Consider the following 21,811-nt stretch of genomic DNA (forward strand, 5'->3'; position numbering starts at 1 on the left):
CTGGCCAACAAGAAGATTTAACAATTTTAAATATCTATGCCCCCAACGTGGGAGCAGCCAACTATATAAACCAATTAATAACAAAATCAAAGAAACACATCAACAATAATAGTAGGGGACTTTAACACTCCCCTCACTGAAATGGACAGATCATCCAAGCAAAAGATCAGCAAGGAAATAAAGGCCTTAAACGACACACTGGACCAGATGGACATCACTGATATATTCAGAACATTTCATCCCAAAGCAACAGAATACACATTCTTCTCTAGTGCACATGGAACATTCTCCAGAATAGATCACATCCTGGGTCGAGTTTCATTCTTCTACATATACCTGCCCAGTTTTCCCAGCACCATTTATTGAAGAGACTGTCTTTTTTCCACTGTATATTTTTTCCTGTTTTGTCGAAGATTAATTGACCATAGAGTTGAGGGTCCATATCTGAGCTCTCTACTATGTTCCACTGGTCTATGTGTGTTTTTATGCCAGTACCATGCTGCCTTGGTGACCACAGCTTTGTAATAAAGCTTGAAATCAGGTAACGTGATGCCTCCAGTTTTATTTTTGTTTTTCAACATTTCCTTAGCGATTCGGGGTCTCTTCTGATTCCATACAAATTTCTAGATTATTTGCTCCAGCTCTTTGAAGAACACTGGTGGAATTTTGATCAGAATGGCATTAAAAGTATAGATTGCTCTACGCAGTATAGACATTTTAACAATGTTTATTTTTCCAATCCAAGAGCATGGAATGGTCTTCCATCTTTTTGTGTCTTCTTCAATTTCCTTCATGAGTGTGCTGTAGTTCCTCAAGTACAGATCCTTTACCCCTTTGGTTAGGTTTATTCCCAGGTATCTTATGGTTCTTGGTGCTATAGTAAATGGAATCAATTCTCTAATTTCCCTTTCTGTATTTTCATTGTTAGTATATAAGAAAGCCACTGATTTCTGCACATTGACTTTGTATCCTGCCACGTTGCTGAATTGCTGTATGAACTGCTCATTTTCTTGCTTCATGCTTACAATACAAACTGAAAGTCCTGGAAGTGAAGTGGGCATCTTGGTACCAAGACTTTATTCAGCAAATGAAAAAGATAAATGATACAAAGATCCTATCCTACCACTATACATTTTATTACACAAGATAAATAAAAATATTAGTTGTTTAAAAATATTTTTAGGATGTCTGTTATTTGTAGCCAACGTGTATTGTTAATGTATACAGTGTGTAGCATATGGAAGTGGAATTCTAGTGAACCTAAAATGTGAAATTGGCTAAGTGTAAGAGGTAGGATATATTTAGAAGTGAGGATTTTGTTATTGCAGTGTGGAAATTTGACGATCTTCATTTTGCAGTGATCTTACATTTATGCCACTTGACACATGCTGTATTTTGGGATGTAAATCTCATAAATGGGGTGATAATTTCAGAATGCTGGTTACTCCAGGGAATGGTCATCTTAGGATAGTAGTTAAATTTAACTATAAGAGGCAAAGGCATAGAATAATAGAGGGTCACAAAAGTAGTGTAAGTAGATTTTAAAAGTTTAGGTTCCATATCTGTGGTGTTTCTTAAGGTGTTTTAACATATTAAATAACAACCTCATTGAGAAAATACAAAGGAATATAAGAATAAGGTATGTTGGGGCCCCTGGGTGGCTCAGTTGGTTAAGTGACTGCCTTTGACTCAGATCATGATCCTGGAGTCCCAGGATCAAGTTCCACATTGGGATCCCTGCTCAGTGGGGAGTTGTCTTCTCCCTCTGACCCTCGCCACTTTAAGCTCTCATTCTCTGTTTCTCAAATAAGTAAAATCTTTTTTTTTAAAGAAGGTATCCAGTACCAAAATTTACTAATAAATTAATGCCTTAATTCATTAATATTAAAAGATACTAAAAGAAACCAAATGCTCTTCAACTGGTGAATGGATAAACTATGGTATATCTATAAAGTAAAGCACTACTCAGCAACAAAGAAAGGACAAAGTACTGATACATGAAAAAAAAAAGAAATGTTCAAAACATTAAGTAGAAAGTGACAAATAATTACATGCTACATAATTCCATTTAAATATCAAAATGTCATTAAAATAATTATCTTCTGGAAAAGACAAAACTATAGGAAAAGAAAAGAGATCAGTGGCTACAAAGGGTTTAGATTGCATAGTGGCAATACAAAAGAACTTTTGTATTTAGTGGATGTTATGGATTAAAACATGTTCCACACAAAATTCCTATGCTGAGTTCCTAACTCTTGGTGCCTCTGAATGTGACCTTTTACAGAGACAGGGAATTTACTGGGAAAATCAAGTTCAAATAAAGGCAGTAGTGTTTGCCCTAATCTAATATAACTACCTAACAAAAACTTAAATTTGGACACAGTCATAGAGAAAAGACAGTGTGAAGAGATGTAGGGAGAAGTTAACCATCTGCAAGCCAAGGAGAATGGCCTGGAATAGATTCTGATCATATAACCCTGAAGGAACCCACCTTGCCTATGTCTTGATTTTAGACTGCTAGCCTTAAGATCCGTGAGATGATAAATTTCTGTTATGTAAGCCATCCAGTTTGTGTTACTTTGTTATAGTAGTCTTAGCAAAGTAATATAGTGGAACTATACTGTACCTTGATTGAGGTTGTAGTCACATGACTATACATTTGTAAGAATTCCTAAATTGTACACCAAGAAAGTAAACTTTACAGAATGTAGGTAAAAACGGTGAATAAATGGGGCACCTGGGTGGCTCAGTGATTTAAGCCTCTGCCTTTGGCTCAGGTCATGATCTCAGGGTCCTGAGATCGAGCCCCACATTGGGTTCTCTGTTCACGGGGAGCGGGGAGCCTGCTTCTCCCTCTCCCTCTGCCTGCCTCTCTGCCTGCTGCTGATCTCTCTCTCTGTCAAATTTAAGGGAAAAAAAGGTGAATAAACCACAGCTGAGCAAAAAACACATTATGTTATCTAAAAAATATAACACTATAAAATAAAAAGGACAGGAGATTTAAGCAAACACTTCACAAGGGAATTATACAAATGGTGAAAAAGCACACTAAACGATGTTTAAAATCATTAGTCATTAGGGAAAATCTAAGTAAAACCTGTTATATAATGGGTTAACATATATCCATTATAATGGCTAAAATTTAAAAAGATTACAATATCTAAGTATTCATGAAGAGATGGAATAATTGAATTATCAGCTGTTGTTCATGGGAATGTAAATTGGCACAACCAATTTGCCAAAGAGGATTGATTTTTAATTTTTTTTAACCAAGATCCTGACAGTTTGCTTTTTTTTTTTTATTGTTTTTTATCTGAGTAATATTGACACACAATGTGCATTAGTTATCAGTGTACAACTTTGTGATTGACAAGCTTATACATTATGCTATTATCTATCTTGTTATATCACTATTATAATATCACTGACTCTATTCTTTATGCTATGCCATGCATTTTATTACCATGACTTATTCATTCTATAACTGGAAGCCTCTATCTCCCTTCTTTTTTTTTTTAAGTATTTTATTTATTTATTTGAGAGAAAGACAGTGAGAGAGAGCATGAGTGAGGAGAAGGTCAGAGGGAGAAGCAGACACCCCATGGAGCTGGGACTCAATCCCAGGACTCCAGGATCATGACCTGAGCTGAAGGCAGTCCCTTAACCAACTGAGCCACCCAGGCGCCCCTCTATCTTCTACTCTTAACAAATTTTGCCCAAATCCCTATCCCCACCCTTCTGTCAAGCGTCATTTCTCATTATAGGTTTCATTCTGTTTTTATTTTCTTTTTAGATTCCATTTATGAGTGGAATTATATGGCACTTTATTTTCTCAGTTTAACTTAAATCACTTAGAATACCTTCTAGGTGCATTCATGTTGTCTCAAATGACACAATCTCATCCTGCTTTATAGTTGTGTAATATTCCATTATGGTATACATATCTTCCTTATCCATCTGCCCATTGATGGATACTTAGGCTACTTCTATATCTTGGCTATTATAAGTAATGTCATGAAGATAGGGGTACACATATATTTTAAAATTAGCATTTTTGTTTTCTTTGGGTAAATACCCAGTAATGGGAACATTTATTAATATATTTTTCTATTTTTAGTTTTTTGGGAAACCTCCATACTCTTTTCCACAGTGGATGTACTAACTTACATTCCTACCAATGTACTAACTTACATTCCTACCAACAGTGCACAATGTTCTTTTTTCTCCATATCTTACTCAATATTCATTATTTTTTGTTATTTTCATTTTAGCTATTCAGAATTGTGTAATGTGATATTTTATTATGGTTTGATTTGCATTTCCTTGATAATGATATTGAGCATTTTTTCATGTGTCTGTTGGCCATCTGTATATCTTCTTTGGAAAATATATATTCAGGTACTCTGTCCATTTTTTAAAATCAGATTGTTTTTCTGAAAGAGAGAAAGGGAATAGGTGAAGATCCAGAGGCAAGCAGAGTGTACAAAGTGTAAATGAGAGAAACTACCACTTCTGGGAAAATAACTACTAAAGAAAGATTATAGATAAAATTCTTAGAGCTCACACAGGGTCAGATTGAAAAACCACTTAACTCATGGAACATTGGGTCAAGAACTCAGTAGTGTTTTGCCTCAGTAGTGAGGAAAAAAAAATAATTAGTTATATATTAAAAGCTGCTCCAGACTCCCCTGAGAAAACATATAAACAAAAACTAAAGGTATCAAACTGTTTCTAATAAACTGTTTCCCCAAAACACTGAAATATATTCATAGGAATATCCTACCCACAGAATCAGACAACAAAAGGAAATAAAATTTATTTAAATTGATAAGGAAGAAATAAAGCTTTCACTATTTACAGATGATATAATACTAAGTATTATATGAGTATCCTGAAGGACTCCCTCAAAAACCTCCATCAAAAAACTACTAAAGCTAATAAATGAGTTCAGGATTCAAAATAATGTACAGAAATCTGTTGCATTTCTATACACTATTAATGAAACAGCAGAAAGAGAAATTAAAAAAAAATCACTCACATTTATACCTGCACCACAAATAATAAAATACCTAAGAATAAACACAACCAAAGAGATGAAAGACCTGTACTCTAAAAACTATAAAAAAGGGGTGAAAGAAATTGAAGATGCCACAAAGAGATGAAAAGCTATTCCATTCTCATGGATTGGAAGAAACAATACTGTTAAAATGTCTATACTACCTAAAGCAATCTATGCATTCAATGCAATCCCTACCAAAATACCAACAGCATATTTCACAGAATTAGAACAAATAATCCTGAAATTTAAACCCAGCCATGAAAGACCCTGAATAGCCAAAGCAATCTTGAAAAAGAAAAACAAAACTGAAGGAATCACAATTACAGAGTACATATTGCATTACAAAGCTGAAGTGACCAAAACAGTATGGTACCGACACAAAAATAGACACATAGATCAATGGAAAGGAATATAAAACCCAGAAATAAACCCACAATTATGTAGTCAAGTAATCTTTAAGAAAACAGAAAAGAATATCCAATGGGAAAAGGACAATCTCTTCAACAAACAGTATTGGGGAAGCCAGTCAGCTGTATGGAAAAGAATGAAACTGAACCACTTTCTTATTCACAAAATAAACTCAAAATTGATTAAAGACCTAGATGTGAGACCTGAAACCATAAAACTCTTAGAAGAGAACACAGACAATAATGTCTCTGATAATAGTTATAGCAACATTTTTCTAGATGTGTCTCCTGACATGAGAGAACAAAAGCAAAAATAAACTATTGGGACTTCATCAAAATAAAAAGCTCCTTCACAGAGAAGGAAACAATCAACAAAACTAAAAGTCAACCTATTGAATTGGAGAAGATATTTGCAAATGACAGATCAAAGAAAGGGGTAGTGTCCAAAATATATAAAGAACATATACAACTCAACACCCAAAATCAAATAATCCAATTTAAAAAAAAAAACAGAAGACAGATTAGACATTTCTCCAGAATGGACATGAAGTCATGAACAGACATTTCTCCAGAGGAGACAGACATATGAAAAGATGCTCAATATCACTCATCATCAGGGAAATGCATATCAAAAATACAAGAATACACTCACCAGAGTGACTAAAATCAAAAACAGAAGAAAAACATGTTACATGAAAAAAAGTCACCCTCTTATACTGTTGGTGGGAATGTGAACTGGTGTAACCACTCTGGAAAACAGTATGGAAGTTCCTCAAAGAGTTAAAAATAGAAATACTCTACCATCAGGTATCTGCCCTATTAGGTATTGACCATAAGGATACAAAAATACCAATTTGAGATACATGCACCGCTATGTTTATAGCACATTATCTACAATAGCCACATTATAGAAACAGCACTAGTATCTATCCAAAGATGAATGGATAAAGATGATATGGCATATACCTAGAATGGAATACTACTCAGCCTTACAAAAAGAATGGAACCTTGCCATTTACAACAACATAGATGGAGCTAGAGTGTATAATGCTAAATGAAATAGTCAGAAAAAGACAAATACCATAGGATTTCACATGCATGCGTAATTTAAGAAACAAAACAAATGAGCAAAAGGGAAAAAGAAACCAAGAAACAGATTCTTAGCTACTGAGAACAAACTGATGGTTATCAAAGGGGAGGTGGGTAGGGGAGATGGTTAAAACAGGAGATGGGATTAAAAAATGCGCTTGTCATGTTGAGCCCTTGGTGATGTATGGAATTGTTCATTCACTATATTGTACACCTGAAATTCATCCTTTGTTCTTTTTGTCTAGAAAGCCTAGTATAGGTACCAAGACAATTCAGTAGAGAAAGAATAATTTTTTGGTAGAAAAATTAAATTACCAATAAAATGTTTAATCTATACTTTGTACTATACACCAACATTATATATATCTCATAGATTTAAATGTAAAACCTAAAATTATAAAAACTCCTGGAGGAAAAAAAAAACAATAAAGGACAAATTCTTTATAACCTGAGGTTATAATCTCAAAAAAATCGATTTGATATGACACAATAAGTAAAATAAATTTAAATGATAAATTGGATTTCCTTAAAATTAATTTGCATGTTATGCAAAAGATATTTTTAAAAAATGAAAAGATAGGCCACCAGTCTGGCAAAATATTGAAAATCATACATTTGATAAAGGATTTATATTTATAATATATAAAGACTATTCAAAATCAATAATAGAAAACACTCTAATTTAAAAACAGACAAAATACTTTGACAATTCACCAAAGAAGATATGTAGATGCCACGTAAGCATATGAGAAGATGCCAAATATTAGTAATCATTAGGAAAATGCCAATAGTAACTACAATGAGATACAACTACATATTTATTAATATACCTGAAATTAAAAAAAAATACCAAATGTTGGCAAGGTTGTCAAACAACTAACTGTGGGAATGTAAAATGCTGCAATACTTTGTAAATCCTTGGTTATTTTCTTTAAAAATTAGAGATGTAATTAACATATGACCTAGATATTCTGCTCCTACATATTTACACAAGGGAATTGGAAATATATAGCCATACAAAGACTTGTGCATAAATATTCATCACAAGTTTATTGCAATAGCACAAATCTAGAAACAACTCAAATATCCATCAAAGGTGAATGGATAAATAAATAATGGCATATACATATTATGGAAAGCTGCCCGGGAGTAAAGTTAAACTCTTGACATGTAAAATAACATAGAGGGATCTTAATTATTTTGAGAAAAAGGAAGCTAATAAAAAGTACATTCTGTGTTACTGCTCTCACATAAAATTCTAAAAATAATGGAAACTAAGTTTTTAGTTATAGAAATAACTATAATGACAGAAAAACAAATCAGAGTTTACCTAAGGATGAGGGGTTGACAGAATGGAGCATGTGGTTACAAAAAGACACAAGGAAACTTTTTGGAGTGATGGATATAGGCTCATCTTGATTTTGGATTTGGTGATAGTTACATGAGTAAGTACTATTTTAAAACATATCCATTTTATACTTTACACATGTGCCCTTTATCAATTATACCTATATAGTCTATGAAAGGAAGGAAAAAAAGAATTATCCCTGTTTTGATACATAATTTGATATTCAGAAGAAGATTCTTATGCAAAGTAGTTGTTATTTGAAATCACTGCTTACCACCACATTGGTTCATAGTTGTGGCTACCAAATGTTAAGGGCCAGATAGTAAAAATGCCTAGCTTAACACTTAGTCCAAGTAAAAATACAGTCAAAGGTACTTTACAGTTTAATTATAGCTTTGTTATTGCCAGTATTTACTGAGAATTAACTGCTTGTCTTGTGATAATGTCACTACTAGAGATCATCTCCTATTACAGTGATCTAATTCTTTCTTAGTAGTTTGAAACAAAAGAGAATAAGAGCTGCGTATTAAGTTAAACTGAAACTATGACAAAACATCTGAATCCAAAGAGAAAAAAAAATCCATCTAACTAGGTATCTGGCTCTGCAGATGAAAACATCTGAATGTTTAACAGGTTTTTTTTTTTTTTTTTTTTGCCTTTTTGTTCATATTCTGTAGCTTCCTGTTATTTAATTCAGTTAAAAATTTCCCATGTACAAAAAAACAAACAAACAAACAAAATTTCCCATGTATCCAAGATAGTAAGGAAATCAAAAGAAGTATTTGGGATCCGCAAACAGAAGAAACACTTGGATCAATAATTTTCTTATTGATCTTAAATGGCTTTACTCTGTCATGACAAAAGTTTTAATAAATTGGTAACTGGTTAATATGATGAAATAAGTCTTTTTTCTGGATAGATGAATAAATGTTAAAAAGATTATAATGTTAAGCAGTGTTTCTCAAACTTTAACAGGCATATGAATTAGCTAAATAGCTTATTAAAATGATTCTTATTTAGTAAATCTGGAGTGGGGCTTGAGACAGCATTTTTTAATCAATTCCAAGGTGGGCATATTAATTTCCTATTACTGCTGTAGTTCATTCCCACAAAATATGGGAATAAAACAAAACAAACTTTTATTTACAGTTCTAGATATCAGAAATCCAAAATCAGTTTTAATAATGTTTGCAGATGTTTGTATTCCTTCTGGAGGCTTTGAGGCTATATCTGTTAACTTGCCCTTTCCAGCTTCTGTTTGCATTCTTTTGCTCATGGCCTCCTATCACAACTACCTCTGCTTCCATAATCATATCCCAATTCACTGATAATCATGTCTCCTTCTTGTAAAAATCCTTATGATTATATTGGGCCTGCCAGGACAATGGAGAATCTTAATTTAATTACATCTATGAAATCTTTTTCTGCCATGTCAAATAACTTGTTCATAGACTCTCAGGATTACAAATAGGTATCTTTGAAGCATCATTATTTGTTGTACAGCCAGTGCTGATCCATAAGCCATACTTTGAGTAAAAGTCTCTATAGTAAAGTCCAAAGACACTCATGCTAGTAGGTCTTCTGGACAGAGACATCACTTTTTGGTTCTCTTGTTTATTCAAATATAGTACAGAAATGGAGCAAAAACCAGAGGCCTTCTTTCCTGTCAACCAGATAATAACACACACACACACACACACATACATAGACACACACACCACATATTTTATTTAAAGGGTGATAGATTCACAATTCACCATTCAAATATTGATGGTCTATAATTTTATTCCTTGGATATTATATTTACAAACCAAACACTTTTTTTTAAAAGATTTATTCTGTTGACAGAGATAGCAGGAGAGCACAAGCAGGGGGAGCAGCAGGCAGAGGGAGAAGGAGAAGCAGCCTTCCTGCTGAGCAAGGAGCCTGATGTGGGGCTGAATCCCAGGACCCAGGGATCATGACCTGAGCTGAAGACAGCTGCTTAACTGACTGAGCCGCCCAGGTGCCCCATAAACTAAACAATTTGAAAAGTCCTTCTGAGAAAAATATTTGTATGTACCTAAGAGGGAAAGAGAGGAGATAGGGAAAAAGAGAAAAGGGGGTAGGTGAGGAGAGGAGAGAAGAGATTTAAAAAATGCATCATGATCTCAAGGTCATCAGAGCCCTGCGTCAGGCTCTATATTCCGTTCAGAGTCTGCTTAAAACTTTCTCTCCCTCTTTCCCTCTGCCCTTCCCTGCCACACTCTCTCTTTCTCAAATAAATATTAAAAAAAAAAAAAAAGACTGTTCTTATCAGCATTCTTAGAGGAAAGCTGAAAAGTAAGTCGTGGGTATAGATGAGTGGCTAGTCCTCCCAGGTTCTTAGCTGATGAGGATCTGGAGCCAGCATCACAGACTGGAATCTTTTATGACCCTGATTTCTCAGACCCCATTTGCTAAACCTCTCCTGTGTTCTTCTCCCTTGTACTGTTTCATCCTAGCTTTCTTTTCATACTCTCAGAGATCCTATTCTTATTTTCTTTTACAGTAAAATGTATGCATTAGAATCCAAAGTCTCAAACATCAACAGTTGAAAATAACAGGTTTGGGTTTTAGTGTGCTGAATCTTCAAACACTTTGTAGTGGTAAAGAGAGAGAGACGATGCAGCCCATATTGGGAATGCAGGATATGTGAGAAGCCTTCCTTTCTTGGGATGAATCTGATTTCTCATTCAGAAGGTCTATCAGGGCAAGAATACTCTCTGGTCTCTTCATTAGCATAGCCCAGTTCCTGTCACATAGTGCTCACTAAATAAATATTTGTTGACTTTATGAATGAATGAACAATGCAGGCAATTAAAGGTTGAAGCAGAGCATAGATAAATTTCTATAGTAAAACAGATTCATTCCCTGCCTACAAAAGTTTTAGTTTATGTATTTATAACTCTTTTCTTTTCTTTATCAAAAAACTTGGAAAGCTGATTGATTCCTTAGCCTATCTCCTCAATCCATTATTTTGTGTAAAACACTCATATGTAATTACTTTTTTTTTGACTGAAACTTTAGGAAATGATAACTGAAAATAAGGGGGGGGGTGAGTCAACATTCTGTTTTATACTAACTCTGAAAAAAAAAATAATCTCACAAATGCTAAGGAGCGATGCAATTATAATCCTCGATAAGAAATAAGAACTACTGGAGGAAAACTAAGATGTCACGTAACTAAACCTCCTCTAACAAATCAATTATAAGCATGGAAAAAAAGATACATCTAATATCTAGTTTTATTTATCTAATACCTCGTATCTAGTTTCCATATCATCTCCCTCACAGTTGTATAGTCAGTTAACAGAAGAACAGTGTGAAATTTCTTGTATCTAAAGGCCGATGATCCAAAATTGTTGCTCTCAGTTGAACTGTGTCCACCTCTAAACACTGAAGTTCATGGAAACCTGCTTGCTGGACTTTGAGAGTATGCATTCACTAAAAGAAGAATACAGATTCTAGTATCCTGACAGGAATAATCCATCATAGTTCCCTTCAATGACACTTTGAGACCTGAAGTTTGACATTCTCATATAGCCTTTTATTCCCAAGCCTATAAAATTACTATACTTTAAGAATGCTATCTGTATTTTAAACATGGGCTTTCTGAAAGATATATGGCTAAAATGTACCTTATATTCTTCTCTTAAGGAGATTTTATTTTACCCTAGAACTTATGTGTTAGCTCTGACAATTTTTGAAAACTTGGAAGCCCTATAGAGAAACACAAAATAAGAAGGATCTAAAATATGCTAGTCCTTTTTTAAACCTTTTTTTTTTTTTTTTTGCATTTTTAAGGCTAATTTCTCAACAGAAAGAAGGATGACTAAAGCTTAAAAGTAAAGGTTATATAAGAATGATAATTGAGTCAATGACTTGACATGTCCCACTACTGGCAGAGGGTGCTATAGTGGGAAGACTGCCATTTTGGCAACATTAAACCTGCATTTGTAGAAAATGCAACAGTATCTAGTCACAGTTGACCTATTAGAATTGAGATGATCCATTGAGATAATTTTCTACAATGAGACTATTAACTTTGAACAATTACCAGGGACCATGGGCCTAGAAAAAAGAGTTGAGGACCTACATATAAATGGAGTGCCTGTTTCACTGGGAAGAGATTAGGACCATTAAAAGTGGGTTATGCGGAGATTACCATACAATTAATTACCATACAAAACTCCTATCTCAGTGCTTTCCTCCTTGTTCTCCATCACTGTATATGAAAAGTGTTGGTAGGAAGCAAAACATGTCCTTGACAATGCTCTAGCAATAATTTGACTATATTTCCTCACAGAAAGAAAGTTAGGTATGGATATGAGAAAACTTTAACAACCCAGGCATATAATTAAATAGCAAGAAAAGCATATATTAGGGACACAAGAGTACTGCTAGAATAAAGATAGATAAGAAATCACTCAGGGCTATTCATTATTTTCAAGCTTTTGTCTGAAAAGTATTTAAACATTAAAAGGATGTAGTTTATCAGAATCACTAGGATATCTAAGAATGCCTTAAGTAAGGCATGCTAGTTAAAGTTTAGGTATGTTAGCTAAAGTAAAAGTAATATTATTTTCTGGTGGTTAGAATTGAAATTATTTTAAGCAGAATTCCAGGAGAGGTACACATGTCAAATACTCACAGCATTATCTCCATATGTGTGCCCATTGAGAAGTTAAATATAAGAAATGCTTCATTAGAGTGTCCTTGTAGTCATTGTATTAGTTTGCAATCTTTCAATTTGCAGTTATTTGCAAATGTATCAAATGTAATGGGCTCTATTCAGCAAGCTATCCTCCTTATTGGTTGCTTCTCACATGGTCAAGGGCATACTAAACACATTTTTGGAATGAGTCCCTCTTTCAATCACTGTGCCAATAATCAGAATACAAGTGGATTCTTTTCATTTAGAACAACCAGGTGGCTGAAGAGAGTCAGTTAATAAGCAATCAGCAAAATCAAAAGCAATAATGAAGCCCTTCAAGGTTTTGTGCTGTATTGCCTGATATATAATCTCTATTTTGTGAGTAAATATACGGTATGCCTAGCAGTTGAATGACTTTGCTGACGCCACATTCCACTCTTTGCGAGTTTTATTCAGCTTTGAAGTTCTCACTGCCAGGAGAGATCTAGCATCTGTTTGAAGGCATTACCTTCTGTTGTAGAAGACTCACTATTACAAAGTTGGGTTTTCTACTGATACTACAGTTTTCAGTAGTGCCTATCAATTTATCTTTTATCTATACAAATAAATAAAACAAAACAAAATGAAAAAAGAAAAAACCAGAAACCACAAAATATCTTGAGGCTATTTATCCAATTTGGAAAAAAAAAAAATCTGTATTTAGAAGAATTTTATCTGAACACGATATTGGGTCCTCAGATCTTATAAGATTTTTCTTGCTCATGACCATCTATTTTCATTGGTCGGGGGGACTTTATCATGTTCTATACTACTTTTATGTAGATTGAAACATTACTCCGCTGATGACATAAGTCAATATTTCTTTTTTTCCTCTTAATATTGTCTTTTGGGCATGACAGAGCCAGTGTCAATGTGAATAAAATTCAAAGACTAAATCAGAAAAGATCTTTAAAAAGCTTAAGACAATCTCCATTTCTCAATTGTATTTTAGATGTCTTTAGTTATATTAGTTTATGGCTTTATTCCAGATCGAATAATGCTTAATATTTAATGGAAGACATATGGTAGAGAGATATAGGGACTATCAAACTCGGATAACATTCTGAATAAGAAAAGTTCATTATTTGCCACTTTACCTTCTTTCATTTTTCTACCTACTTAAGTGTCCAGTGCCCATTCAACATAGACAAGCAGTCAGTGCTTTCATTTTGCTCTTGTAATTTCAGTATTCCAAATACTTTATGGTTAGCTCTATTTCATAAGGAACCCCTTATAGACTATAATTCTACTGTTATTTGAATACAGTGATGCATTTATGTATGTGTGTCCCAGGAAGCATTAATTTGTCCCAGAAAATATGACAGAGCCTAATCTAATATGAATGCATTTACTCACTCACAATGTCCAACAATCAAGATATTAAGAAGAAAATGAGGGCAAGACAATACTGTATGTGTCCATGAAAACATTGCCTGTATTCTAGGGAAACTTTATGTTGTTAGGGTGGGAAATGAGTCTTCTTCCACTCCCCCTTTCCCAATATACCACATGATACTGTACCTTACAAAAACACCAATATCATCTTTGTGTTCTTAAATCTCCTAATATTTTATCTTTGACAATTTGTAGATTTTAATAATTCAGTTTGTTCTATTTTTATCAATAAATGATAGAACCTTATTCAAGTTATTATTCTCATTGCATTTGATCTTTAAAGATACTTCTAATACTATACCACCTTACAAACAGTATTTTCACATTTCTTACTCCCTAACTATATATTTAGATAACATTCTGAGTTAGACAACTTAAATTCTGTGTATTATGTCTAAATGAATATTGTTTGTCCTACCTCCACTATAGACCATTTAAATTCCTAAAAATATTGCTGAAATAGAAACTACTCATCTTAAATGTTTGGTTTTAAAGTATTTGCAATATTTATAGAATATCAACATTAATGTATGTTCTAAGAAACTCATATTCTTTTTGAAATAGATATATATATAGATATAGACATATTATGAAAAATAAGTCTAATAAATGTTAACAATACTTAGTTAACAAAGTCAAGTGCATTTATTTACTAAATGGCATATCAGAAACTCTAATAAATTTTTCATACTTATGAAATTCTAAGATAAGGAAATAGAATGAAGCAAATCCAAAATAACCTGGATTTTAAAAAAAAATTTATAAGTTTTCTATGTCTTGTGTAGAATTCATTATGCTAATATGGTCCTAGATAGAACAAATGCAAAAGACGAAGTTCTTATGTAGGTGTTTAGGGTTTTGGATCAATTGTATTAAAATTTGGGTTTCTGGATTAATAATTTATCTTCTGTGTTACTGAGTTCATTTTATTGAACATACATTTAAGTACCAAGAACATTCTGTGCAGTTATCAAATAATTTGCATGGCAAATATCTCAAGTTCTTTAGTACTATTATTTTGTTCTCACTGTCACACTTTTGTCTTTTTGACAAATTTTTATTAAAGTTTCCTTATCTTAATTATATCCACGCAAATACAAGAGCCTCTATATTAGTCACTACTGTTCCAAGGCAACTGAAAAGGTGTGGTCTAGGGAATAGAAAATTAATCCCATCTGGAAATTCCAGATTTGGTTTACATGTATCCTATTGGCAGTGATTTATTTCTGTACACTGCAATGTCAGAACAATGACAAAACTAGTCCAGAATGATGGCACTGAAGATTGGCACTGTTATTTTCTATTGCTTATGACTCATGGAAACTGACAATTTTGTTGTCAGAACTGGAACAGTGATATAAGCTGGGAGGAGAAATTTGATTAGTTCTATGTGATAAAGCTACTAGAAGGGTAAGCAGGGACTACGCAAATTAAGTTACCTTACTTTTAAATAAGCACATTTAGAACTAGGTAATCTCTGAGTTAGCATCAGGTATGTTTCAGAGCTTAAAACCATGCATAGAAATGATTGATACTTTTCTAAGCCTCAAAATATTTGAAACTGAAACATTCAACCAGGTGAACATTTCAAGAAAGAATATTGCAAAAGGAGAACTTATCTATATGGCTCCATAATGATGTGGCAATAATGGTCACATAAAAATCATAATAAAAGGACATAATTTGATTCAATATTTTGCTTATTTTAATTAAAAGAGTATCAAAATATGTCTATGTGTTTCTACAAACATATCTACCATCCCACCTATAGTTCTGTGCTCCCATTATTTGCCTTTCCTCACATTTTAATAACAAACTAGTCCTCTCATTTCTAAGATCAATCCTCCATGAATATAAATCCTACTGCTGGTTACTCTTTTGAAGAAACTCCTCAATATTTCCTCTTTTCTACATTATTAGCTTTTTCTCTTTCTACTGTAATATTGTCATTAACATAAGAGCCTGATATATCTTCCATCTTGACTTAAAAAAAAATGCTTATAATTCCACCCCTAAAATCTTACACATTTTTCTCAGTAATAGAAGAGGGAAAAAAATGTTGACTACACTTTCCTTCTTATGGATGTATTCTTGAATTAACAATCAGAATTTTGTTTGTACCAATCCATAAACGTACTTTTATTGAAATTCACTGCTATTGTTCCAACATCAGCTCTTAGACCCCAGCTCTCTTGACTTTTGGGGAGATATCACATTGCTGATCATTCTTTCTTTTCTGAAACAATATCATCAGTTGTTTTTTATCCCATTCTCTATGTTCTTATCTCACAGGTTGATTCATTTTATTTCTGTGCTGATTATCTCTCATCTTTCTCACATGTAAAATTTGGAGTACTTTATGGAACAGTATTCAAATTTATACCCTTCTCTATTTTTATTTCTAAGTAATTTCACTTAGTATTATACCTTTAAAACAATCATATTCTTCCCTCCAAAATATTGTTAGTTCTAACACTTAATACAAACCCCAAAATACTTTACATGAACAAATTGATATATTGGACCTTATCAAAATTTAAATCTTTTGTTCTGTGATAGAGGAATTTAGAGGAATAAAAAAACAAGTCATAAAGGGTGTTTCAAAAATCACACATCTGAAATGAATTTGTATTCTAAATATATAAAGAACCTCCAATAAAGCTCAATATTATAAAACAAACAAAGTAACAAAATCTAAGCAAAGTTATAAACAGATATTTCATCAAAGAAGACAGATGGATGAATAATCACAAATGATAATGGAATAAAAAGATATTCAATTTCATTAGTCATTAAGGAAAAGCATACTATAATCATTAAATAATACCACTACATACCTATGGGAGTAATAAAAATACATAAGAATAAAAAGCCAACATTACTAAATGTTGGCAATATTGTTGAACAACTAGGACTCTTAACAATATGCTGATGGGAATGTAAAATAGTAGGGCTCCTTTGAAATTTTGGCAATTAAAAATATTATCACAGTCTTATTCCTTGGTATTTATCTAGGAGAAATGAAAACTTGTTCACACAAAATCCTGTGAGTGAATATTTATAACAGTTTTATTCATAATCACCAACAACTGGAAAAAGCCCATTGTCTTTAAGCAAACTAATATATCCAAACACCTCTATGCTTCTGTACCAGGCTAAAATCCCTGGAGTCTGTTGATGCCTGATTTTCTTGGACACTGTACCTTGAATTCCTACAACAAATGTTTTACTTTCAAAACATATCCAAGCTGTTCCCATTATTTCTAGTTTATACTACCATCATCTCTCATCTAGACTACAGCAATCTATCCTGTCTGGAACATTTGTGGGGTTAGGGTAAGTGTAGAATAGAAGCTCACCTACCATATATTTAAATATTTAGAAGTTTAAAATATTCTAAATGTGGTTAAATAGATTATGACAGCAAAGAAAGAACCAAGTTGCTACCCTTGGCCCATAGCTGCCAGTTTTTAGCCTCAGTCCTTCTCTTTTTACCACCCCCTACCCTTCTATATCCTGTACATGGGATCTGTCATACAAAGAGAATTAATCTTGAACATTCAAGTTTAATCCACAATCTCAGAAAGCCACCCTTCTGACTTGGGCTGCGTATACCCAGGGGTGGTTAAATATTTGTGTAGTCCAGGCACTACCAAAACACAGACTACTTTGTTCTAAGAGTTGGGGTGGGTGTGTGAAACATTAGAGTTACTAAATATAAAGCTTGTTCTTTTTTCTGTGGTCTCTTTCTTAATGTGCTATGATGTTTTTATTGTTATTTTGCTTTTATTGTTGTTATTTGCTCATGGTGTTGTGAAACTTAATATCATTCTAAATAAAGAAAATTTAATTTATATCAGCATACATTTTCCCATTTATCTGTATATTGTGCATGCCAGTTTTAAATGCAAATAGAACACTTAACTTGTATGCAGAATCATAGTAATTAAACAGTTGTGATTTTGGCTTATATATGCATATGGTTTTTGTTCTTACCAAAACAGTAGAAATGCAACATATACAAAATAAACTGTTGTTTTTTCACATCTTAATAAGTAAAAAAAGAATGAAAGGAAAAGGAACTATGAGTTGCCCTTTCTTTCTATTCCCTTTTATGTTACCATTTTTCTATGTACATGGTTGGCTGAAACAAAAAGGAACAAATCAAAAAAGATATGATAGAGTTCCTTGTTTTTCTTAGAATATCATTTTGTTCTTTCTGCAAGAAAAACAAGTTCTGAATCAAACTAAGGATATGACTGACCTCTGTGGCTATCAGAGAGGTTATTATCCCACCATAACTCAGACATAAATATAACACTTTCCTTATTCCCACTTGCCAACTTGAAATCCTGAGTGTTGTGGGTCTGCTGGAATTCTGTGTTTATGCGGCATCATGAACTCTATGTGTGAATAGGGTGGCAAGGAATGAATGGCATGCAGCTTGTGTGGACCTCCTCTGCTTATCCAAAATTTGATTGGACTTCACTTGCAAAGCACAAGTTCAAAGATACAAATTTTAAGATTTTTAGAACAGTGACAGCACTGCATTAAACCAAAGCCTTCTGAGTGTGGGGTCCTGTGCCACTGCACACACAGACTGTATGCCAATGAGGCTAGACTTGCATATAGCAGTGGAATGTTCTGTTCTTGGAAAGGCAAAGGGAAAATAGTCATGGTAGATCATGATTTCCAGGTTTTAGATGCCTAGAGAATGGGAAGGAGAGATATCCATGCTGTTGTGGGAGTTAGAGATACCCTCTTTGCTCCATTGATTTCTCACTGAGAAAAGGGTGAGAAGGGTGCTCAGGGAGTGTTCCTCTTCCACTTTTAAGGACAACAGCCTCCTAAGGGGCTTTTCCTTTTATTTCTAACATTACTTTTATCCACTCATCACCAAGAGTAATCTTTGAGTGCATGTCAGATCATTACACTCCTCTAGACAAAACTATCAATCACAATTCATGTCAGAATCAAGACCAAAGTCTTTATAATGGTCTACATTTCCCCTGATGGCCTGCTTGCATTTATTCTTATATTTGCCAGTCTTCAACTTTGCTTCAGTTATTTGGTCTCTTTTCTGGCTTTTGAATGCATAACTGAACTCCTGCTACCTCTATCCTTATTATTTATCATATCTTCCTCTTTGTTAGGTATTCATTATTCGTGACAGCAATTTTCATGGTCACTCCAGGTTACCATTGCTTTCCAACCATCCAATGTGGATAACTTGCAAAATAATCTTAAAATCACAAATTTGAGGTCATCTGACATTCTACTGTTTTTTAATAGTTTTTCTTTATGTGTAAGAATCCCCTACCATAAAGAATGATTGATTCATAATAGTTGAAGCTCTGATACATATTAACTGTTAAATTAGTGGAAGTTATCATTATTGAGGAAACATCTCCCTGATGAACTCAACATTCTCTAACATGGGATGCCGAGTAATTTTAATCTTTCCATTGTAATGAATTAATAGATTTTCCTCCACCTGAAGTCATACTGTTTTTCTTACCATTTCCTTCCAATCCTTTTTTCTTCCCTCTCTTTTATTTCTCTCTCTCATACCTTCCTGCTCAGTCTCTCTCACCTCCATCCCAACTCAAATAGCATTTGCACAATAACTGTTTCATAGGGAAAAGAATCACAGATCTGGTAGAAATTTTAACGAGTAATAAATGTTAAGCAGTAATGATGCCCTACTGAAATCGAAAGGGCTGATAATCAGCAATGCAGATTAGTAGAGACCTACAGCTTCCAGGTGTGAAAGAAATTGAGTTCAGTCTAAAATCAATCAGATGGTAAGTAAGCTGTCACTAATAATGACAGAAACACTAACTTCCAGGATTAAACCCATAACTTCTTTGACTGCTGATACTTTCTTCTGCCTAATGCTTTGGGTTTTTTTGGTGTATGTGGGCATTAATGGTGGAGTAGTTGGAGTAACTACAATTATGCAGCTTTCTCACTAGAGATATTTTTTTCATTGTTTTTAACCATATTCTACAAATCTCAAAGTTTACCTAAGTAACATAGTAATCTGAATACATTTTTGTAATATTTGATAATCATTCTTGTGTATCATAAATATACTAAATACCACCTTTCTTTTAGAGTCCATGCTAGAGATTCCAAATTGCTTAACTTTTTAAAATAACATCAGAAGATTATTGTCTCAATTACAAGTTTTAAAACTGTCAATTTTTTGAGACTAATTGAAATTCACGTTGATAAATATCTTTGATGATAAATAGATTGCCTTCTTCTATGTATTAAAGAACAGCTTGTTTCCTTTGGATTAAATTTTTATGATAAAATGCAAATAATTTTCCATTTCTTATAATTTATGATATTATTATCATATCCTGTTACATAAAATGACAATGAGCAAAAATACTCCTGCTGTTGCAATCTGTGCTGAAAAGCTTCCCCAAAATATATTGTCTCCATTCCTATCTGTAGTTATAGCTGTAGGAAGTAGAAATTTTCTCATAGTATTTGCTGGATGATGCTAATACTTGGTTATAATGGGCACTAAAAATATAACATGTGTTTGCTCAGCTCAAATTATAAACAGCAAAAGCTCTCTGAATAAGAATCATATGCTTTTAAGATTCATTTTTGCCTGTCAGTGTTTTCTGTTTATTATTATTGGCACTTATTTCCCATTTACATACAAATAAATTCAACAGGAATTGCTATATTCTACAATCAATATGATACATAATCCAAGTCTAAGTATAAATGTGTACAGCCTTCTAACAATCTCTTTATGATTTGGAGAACTATATCTAACTGGGAGAATATAAAGTTTTAAGGTACACAACCCACAAGCTCAGTGTTTCTTCAGGCTTGAGAACACTGTGACCTATTGGTAATTTATATATAGTTTTTAGTAATTTCCATATGTTTTATAAAGCTGGAACCATAACTTGGGAATATTATAATAGAAATAATATAATGGATAATTTCTTCTTCCTGAAAATCCATATTGTTAGACTGGGGGAGTATAACATGGTGCTTTATAATTCTAGCTCTGGCTAGATTATCTATGTTCAAGTTGGCTATTTCCAATTATATGACCACAGGTCTCAATTTCATCATGTAAAATCCGATAAGGACCGTATCTTAAGATTAAGTAAGAAAATGTGATATAGTTACTACTCCTAATTTCTGATACTACATAAATGCTCAAAAACATTAGATATCACAATGTTTAATTGACTTTAAGGTGCATTTTTTTCTTACATTCTAACATTACTGAAATAGAATGCATTTTAGTCTATAGTTTTTGTTTTTTGGTTTTTTTTTTTATTTTTTTTTTTTTTTACAATTTCAGTGCAGTCATAGAATAATTGAAAATACATCAACTATCAAAAGAACTAGAATTAAAACTTAAAGATTGAAGGCATATTAATGTTTAAGGTCTTCTTTAAAAGATTTATTTACCTTAGAGAAAGAGCACAAGCAGGAGGAACAGAAGGAAAGGGAGAGAGAATCTCAAGTAAATTCCACACTGAGTGCAGAATGTAACATGGAGCTTGATCTCACAATCCTGAGATTACGACTTCACCCAAAACCAAGTGTCAGACTCTTAACCAACTATACCATCCAGGCACTCTTAGCACTGCTTTTTAATGTAGAATCTTACAACAATTTTTAAATGATTATTTAAAATTATTTTGGTTTTGTATGCTATTATAACATTTTATTTTCCAATTTTCATTGATTTATATAGTATAAAATTGATTTTCATATTGACCTCATACCTTGTAATATAATAAGATTAGTTTTAG

This window comes from Mustela nigripes, chromosome 14 (genome assembly GCF_022355385.1).
Source record: "Mustela nigripes isolate SB6536 chromosome 14, MUSNIG.SB6536, whole genome shotgun sequence".
NCBI classification, from domain to species: Eukaryota; Metazoa; Chordata; class Mammalia; order Carnivora; family Mustelidae; genus Mustela; species Mustela nigripes.